The sequence below is a fragment of the Heterocephalus glaber genome, unplaced genomic scaffold, assembly GCF_053883595.1.
Source record: "Heterocephalus glaber isolate CG9 unplaced genomic scaffold, H.glaber_assembly_v1.0 deba00001778, whole genome shotgun sequence".
In the NCBI taxonomy this organism is placed as follows: Eukaryota; Metazoa; Chordata; class Mammalia; order Rodentia; family Bathyergidae; genus Heterocephalus; species Heterocephalus glaber.
In genome coordinates, this window is record NW_028258465.1 from 3,748,897 (window position 1) to 3,756,231 (window position 7,335).

At 41.4% G+C, this 7,335-nt stretch overlaps 1 long non-coding RNA gene across 2 annotated transcripts in view; it reads right to left on the reverse strand.

Moving 5' to 3' along the window:
- LOC147821000 (uncharacterized) overlaps nt 1-7,109 on the reverse strand; it is a 42,547-nt gene extending 35,438 nt beyond the window's left edge. The window contains exon 1 of one of the 2 annotated variants that reach the window (XR_015447851.1): nt 6,536-7,105. This is a non-coding gene — a long non-coding RNA (uncharacterized LOC147821000). Of the gene's footprint in view, nt 1-6,535 lie in introns of both variants that reach the window. The other variant, XR_015447852.1, reaches the window with a different exon arrangement.
- Between the last annotated feature and the right edge of the window lie 226 nt (nt 7,110-7,335).

Here is a 7,335-nt window from a genome sequence, read left to right on the forward strand (position 1 = left end):
CCCAGTGTTTTCCTCAAACTTAAGTCAAAGAGAAGACCATGCAGTTCCCCAAGGTTACCCAAGGTGCTATCCACGAAACCAAACCGGATGCCTCCCTGGGTGGTGACCATTATTCACAGTGTACTTGATCGCAAACAGGGGGAAACGCTGTACCACGTCCTGCATTCTGTTCAGGTTAACTGCACTCCCACTAAACACCAGGCCCAGGCTGTTGCTACCTACAACTGTTAGAATCCAGTCATCTAAAAATAATGCAGAACAGTTTTATCTTTAATGTGTCATTTAAAATATACAGCCACAGTTTGCATAAGAGACGGGAACAAGATAAAGACAAAAAAAAAAAAAAAAAAAAAAGAAAAGACAGCACAAGGTAGTGCAAGACAGCCCACCATTTTGTGTGCAGACTGCACGAGAACATCAGGAAGGGAAGCACCGTATCCCCATGGAATAAAGCACCTGTGGAAGGTTTTACCTGCCTCCTGTCCCGTGTCACAGATGAATAAATAAGACTACACAACTCATTCAAAGTCACGTAACGTGGAAAGAGGGCTTCCAACCCAAGCCCTGTGATTTGGAAATCAAGATAGACTGCTCTACCGGGCTGTGACTCCTGGAAGTAGTGGGATTCGCACAGGCCTCTGGACAAGTGTAGAATTCATCAAAGACTACGGAGTCCATTCCAAGAGAGGGAAGAAAATAAACAGCAAAGACGCCTAAGTAGAATACAATGTCTTGGAAAGGTAAAATCAAGGGAATAATACAGTGTAAGTGGAGAATTTAGCAAGAGATCATTAGAAAATATGAGAGTAGGAAGCAGGCCTCCAAAGGCAAAATAAGGAAAGTGGTAGTTTGGGAAAACCGATCTGAGAGGTATGTGTTTAAAAGAATGTCATCCGTTGAAAACTGCCTATGTTCCAGAAAAGCATTATTTCACCCAATCTTCAAATCTGCCTTGGAAATATGTGTTACTATTTTTATTGTTTCTCCTATTCTCAGAGCAAAGTTTCTCTGGGTGTAGAAATCTCACAATTCTTCTCTAAATCTAGGAATAAAGCAATGAAATAGGCAATCCACAGATAACCATTAGAAAGACATTTTGTATTCATATTTTTAAATTTGATGATGATCTTTAGAAAAGAATTCTGGATGAAAATTAATATTTTTTGATCTAGAACTTAAAATATCAAGTTATACATCATTTTTAAAAACTGCCATTCTGAGCCAGGGATTTAGCTCAGTGGTTTTGCTACCTGCTGAGCAGGCACAAGGACCCAAGTTCAATCCCTGGTACCAAAAAAAATAAATGAAATAAAATAAAAATAAAAACTGCCATTCACAGATCTAGATGTATTTAGCGTTCAGTCACAAAACTGTGTATGGACAAATTGATTTCATAAATAGAAAATGATTAAATAGTATAATTAGCTTTGAATGGATAAGTATTTAATGAAGTACCTTATCCTAAGTATACTGTTTGGGGGAAAAAAAACTATCACGGTAAAAGTAGAGCAAAATTTTGTTCATGTTAAGGGTTGGGGGTGTTGTTTTTGCTTTTTATTCAGATTCTGTATTGCCCCATTTTTTCCTGGTTTTAAACTCATTCCTTTGTTTCTAGAACTGATTTTTCTTTTTTGTGAGGTTGGCTATGCATTTATAATATTTACAAAACTTTAACTGATATATAAAATATTATACATATTAATGGAGTGCTGTAGGAAGTTTCTGTGTGGGTATACATTATCTAATGTTGAAAATAGACTCAGCATTTCTGTCCCGTCAGACAGTCAACTTTTATTTACAGTGAAAACATTCAGATTCTTTCTCCTGGCTTTCTGAAGTACACAGTGCATAACTGCCATCTACGGTCATCATCAACCATGCAATGTCGCACAGGGGCTTCTGACCTCTGTTTGACTGTGACTTAACATCCCCGATGAATCTTTCCTTCTCCTTCCACTCTCCCTGGCCTCAGTCCACTCTCAACTTCTATGGGATCAACTTTTTTAGATTTCACATATGAGTGAGAGCATGCAGTGTTTGCTTCTCTGTGCCTGGCTTATTTCACGTAACACAATGATTTTCACTTCAGAAAATGTATGTAGAAGACCTACTGTGTTAAGCGTTGCCTAGGGAGTTGGAAAGAACCAGACCCTCCAGCAGACCTCTGACACACGTGGCTCTGTTTCGGGTCTTAGGTGCTGTCATCCTTTCTGCCCTCCCAATGCTGAAGCCCTCAGTTTGCCCATTAACATAAAACAAATCATGACCTGTTATGGTTTATACCCAGATGTCCCCCAAAGCCCATGTGATCATAGGTGTGGCTTTGGGAGGTGACTGGATCTTGGGGGCACTGTCGCCTCTGTGGATTGGTCTACTGATGCGTTTATGGTTGAATGCGCTGTTAGAAGGTTGGGCCTGACAGAAGTGGGTCACTGGGGGCCTGACCTGGAAGGTCTTCTCTCCCTCCCCAGCTCCCTCCCTCTCTGCTTCCTGGCCACAATGAAGTGAGCACCTTTCTCTCTGCCATGTCCCTCTGCCATGCTGTCCTGCCTCAGAGCCAGCCAACTATGGACTCACACATGAGCCAAAATAAACCTTTTCTCCTTTAAGTTCTTCCAGGTATTTTGTCCCAGCAACAAGGAAAGTGACTAAGACAGCCCAGCCTGGCTCAAAAGTAGCAACTATAATAAACTCCTTTGGAAAGTTGGAAGCAAGCCCATAGCAAAGTCACTGGGCAATGGTGAGAGCTGTAAGGCCTAAGGTCATCGGCAATCTGTGCTTCAACAGGGTGGACACTGTGCTGCCACAGGTGGAGGAAGCCAGTCTCAGGAGACCAGGAAACCAGACTGAGGAGGCCAAGCATCTCCTGAGGGAGAAAGACAGCTCCGGTTCCCAAGAGCCTTGTGCCTCCTGGTGCCTGTGTGTGGATTTCCATGTGACTTCCTTGCTTGTCCTTACAATGACTTTCTGGTTAAGTGCTTCTCAGTGCTTCTCTGTTCCCTGTCAGCAAAACGTCTCTGCCTAAGACACCTGCTATAGTCTGAGCTCCGAACTATCACACAAGAGTTCAAAGATAACTGAGGGACAGTCCCTGCTCCTCAAATTCTTGGATCGAGGTGGAGAACATACAAACACGCTCCAAAAATAACACAGGGCTGACCACGTACAAGATTGCAAGGAAAAATAAAAGGACAATAAAAAGAATGTCTCATTCAGATTGGTTAAATCTGCGAATATTTCCTAAAGAAAGTAACCTTTTCACTGAATTGTAAGTAATGTCCTTACAAGTGGGGAATTATACCCTAATGCAAAGAAATAGTGTCAGCAAACACACAATGGCAGAAAAAGGCAACTCTTTGAAAAAGAATAATTGTTTTGAAATGATTTTATTGTGCAATACATGTAAATGGGAAAACTTAAGAGGAAATGAAATAAATATAACTATGGCACAGGGCATAGAACATAGAACTTATTGTCAGCCCCAGGGAGAAGTCTGTCTGTCTGTCTTTCTTTCTTTCTTTCTTTCTTTATTGTATAACCTTTCAACATCTAGTATATTTTTTCTACATGGTTCTAATTCTGAAAATCTGCTATACAAAAATAAAAGAATTCGATATTTACCTAAACTACACAATTTCACAATCTAAAACTGTAATACACTTAACATACAGTCTCTACTAAGCCAATAAAATTATTTGGATAGGTAACTAGATATAATAGAAATGAACACTGATGATAAATTCAACCAATATGGTTTCAGGTCTAAAAGAAATTACCTTAAAAAATTACCTTGAATCATCTATATTTGATGTATTAAAATTTAAGTTATAATGTTTTGACTGTGAAGAAAATTACAAGAAAGCACATTCTTTTTAAAAAATAATGAAAGGTTTAAAAATATGAGGCAATCCATTTAAACTACCTGAATGTTAATACTATGCTAGCCTTGATTATTTTCCCTGAAAAGAGAAAAATAAAATTTAAGAAATATTTCGCGGCATTTGGACTATACATTTTAATTAGAATTATAAAAAGACTGAGTACTTTTTTAAAGAATATATATGTATAGGATTATCAATGTTTCACAATCATATTTATAAACTCTTTCTGTCTTTATTTCCTTGTTTCACTGCTGGGGATCAAACCCAGGGCTTTTATAGACTAGACAAACACTCTACCACTAAGCTACATCTCCAGCCTTATAGATATTTTTAATTACAGAAACTCTTTTTTAATGTAATCCTGTAATAAAATTCAGTATCTAGTGCTCAGTAGAAGTAGAGAGAGTCAAAGTAAGACACCAGTAAAAAAGGCTACCGAATTACTGTAGGCTTGATTGTAGAATGATTTAGAAGCCCTCCAAGAGATTTTCTGGGTTAAAAGTGTAAGCGAGATTCAAAAAAATTGTTTACTGGAAAGTAGCTCCGAGGTCATGCTGGAAAAGCATCTGCTTCCTCCTCCTGGCCCACTTCTGATCTGTGAGCCTGGAGCTCCTCCGTGGACACTAAGTCAGATCCGCTTGGCTTTTATATCCTAGGAAAGAAAATCCCTTCCTGACCTAACTCCTGTGAAGGATATCAAACCAAACCAAAGTAAATATCCGAGGTTTATATTCCCAAAAAAGAATTAATACCTTTAAGAGTGAAAAGTGTTATTCTTCTCCCCTTAATATAGACCAAGATAAATTTTGCAAATGGATGTCGAGTGCTCCAGCAGTCTAGAGTTTAAAATATCAGTCTATGCACCGTGTAATTTATGAAGCAGTTGCCGCAAATTGCTTGACCCATTTCTGCCTTTTCCAAGAGACTTAAATAATTACTTGGTGCATGGCGGTGCTAACCCACTCAGAAATTATTCAACAACGTGTGTTTATACCCTCTAGGCTGGGAGGGAGTCAAGGGTTGATAGGAGAGACAGTCATTAAAAGAGACAGTCCTCTATGGCCTCCTAATGAATGGTTTTCTTCTCCTGGGATGTAATAGCAGTTTCTCATAAGAGTAGCCCCAAGTATGAGCTAAACCATGGCGGTCTTTCTGGGGTGGAAGACGAGAAAGACTGTCACTATGTTATTTTGATATTTCACGTTATTTGGAAAACTGTGTGTAATTCTTGAAAAAGTTAAACTATCATACGATGTAAATGATTAAGAGCTTGATGAACCAGGAAAATGATGAACACATATTAAATAGTGCAGAAGATTACAATCAAAATAAAGCATCAAAATACAGAAAGAAGGCCAGGGATGTAGCTCAGTGGTGTCGCCAACTGCCTCGCAAGTGCAAGGTCCCGAGTTTGATACTGGGCACCAAAAAAACTACAGAAAGAAACCCCGCCCAAAATAACGTTAGGGAAAGGGCAAATCTTTTATCATGGACTACGAAAACCGAAAACCGTCTGCCTGCCAGTCAGATCCAATCTCTATACGAATACACACCTCACAGAATGTGTAACGTGAGAGGTCTCGGAAGGGCCTGGCCGGACATACTTCATTTAGAAGACTGAAATGAAGCAGAAAGGTTGTGCACGTTGGCCATGGGAAATAGGAGAATAAAACAATCTCGCTGGCTGTGCAAACAGCTTGGTCTAATTCAGAAGGAGCCAGTTTTGTAACCATAGCAGTATGAGCATCAAGAAATCACTTAATCTCTCAAGTCTCCATTTCTGATTTTGTGCAGTAGAAAGTGAGTGCACATGTCCTTTCTCCAGGTTACTTTAATGGTTAGTGACACAGATGAGGTTGGAAATTTTGGCGCAGTATGAGCACTCTAAGTATTACTGTCTTCAGCGTCACCTGCTGGGGTCCAGCCGGCACTAATCACCTGTAGGACCAAGTAACCTGAGCTCTGCGAAGTCAGCTCAAGAGCCACACTCTCTACACGCCTTCTTTTCAATCTGTGGTGTGCAAAATCCAGCTTTAGTTAGAAACATAAGGCTCAATATGAAAATGGGGGCTATGTCAGATAATAATGAGCTGACAGTCTCAGGGATTCAAAAGTAAGGGAAAGTGGCAGTTTTCTATTGTTACTAGTTATTTAAAATGCAAGATGTAGCTATAATTTGGAAACAATTAAAATTAATTTGCTCTTCTACGTCCTGTGGAAGCGAGGTGTTCTGATTTAGATCCAGGATGTCCCCGAGGTCCTAGGTGCCCAGAGGGACTTTGGAAGCGCTGGGATCAGGAGCCCTCCTGGCCGGTGTCCTCCCGACTCCGCCCTTCTCCCTGCATCCTGGCTGCCCTGGGCCAGGCGCCTCTCCACCACCAGGCCCCTCTGCCATGTTGTTTCCTCCTCAGAGCCCGGCAACTGTGGTTGCAAACCACGAGCCAAAAGAAACCTCTCTGCCTTTAAATTGTCAGGTATTTTGTTCCAGCAACAAGAAAGTGACTGAAATAGAAGAAATGTGTAAATTATTCTCCAACTACTTTGAGAAATAACATCCACATGTACCCAGAATAACAGTAATGACGCGGAAGCTGTCCATTTGCCTTTCTTCACATTATGATGAAAATAGGTCTCACTGAAAGAGCAATACCAACCTGACAGCCAGGCGGGCGAGGAGAGGGCACACACATGAAACTCCTCCAGGTCAATCTGAATGTGGCATTTCTCCTCCTCCGTATGGTCGATTTTAAAAGGTATGTAATTTTCATCATACTCATCCATAATGGAAATAACCAAACAGCAGCTCTTAACCATGAAGCACACTGAAGGTAAAAACACCACGAACTGCTGTCAACATTCTACACTCAGAGCAAACATCATTAATCAGCTCACTCTCTTCTACCGAACCTAAGTATTGATTCTCAAAACTGAGCTTCCAGCAGACAGCAAATCAGTCAGAATCGCTCTGCGAGCCGGCAGACCAGCTTGTCCCCAGCATGCCCGCCCCTGCCAGTATCCCCGGAGCTCTAGGGGCCTTCAGCCCCCACGGGCCAAGGACAGCAAGGGGGAGGCGTAAGGCCTTGGTCGGAGGAGCCGCTGCATGGGTGACTGTGAGGCCCTGACACAGAGCCTGGGGGCCGCAGTCTCCACTTCTGGGCACCAGGTTTGCGGGAACACACGGGCGATCGGCAGCACAACCACTTCACCACCAGTAACGGCCGGTCCCAAGGCCAGATGTGCAGCTGTGAACGCTGCTCAAGGGCATCCATGATAGAGAAACTCTTAAATCTCCCAGCCCATGTCTGACTCAGATTCTTTGAAAAAGAGGAGGTTGCAAAACATTGCAGCGAAGGGGTCATGTTTTCCTTTTTTAGAGGACAGAGTATGTGGCTCTTGTTCCACTCACCCAATGCATGCATATTAAAACATTTTTAACTTGTGGAAGTAGGGATTA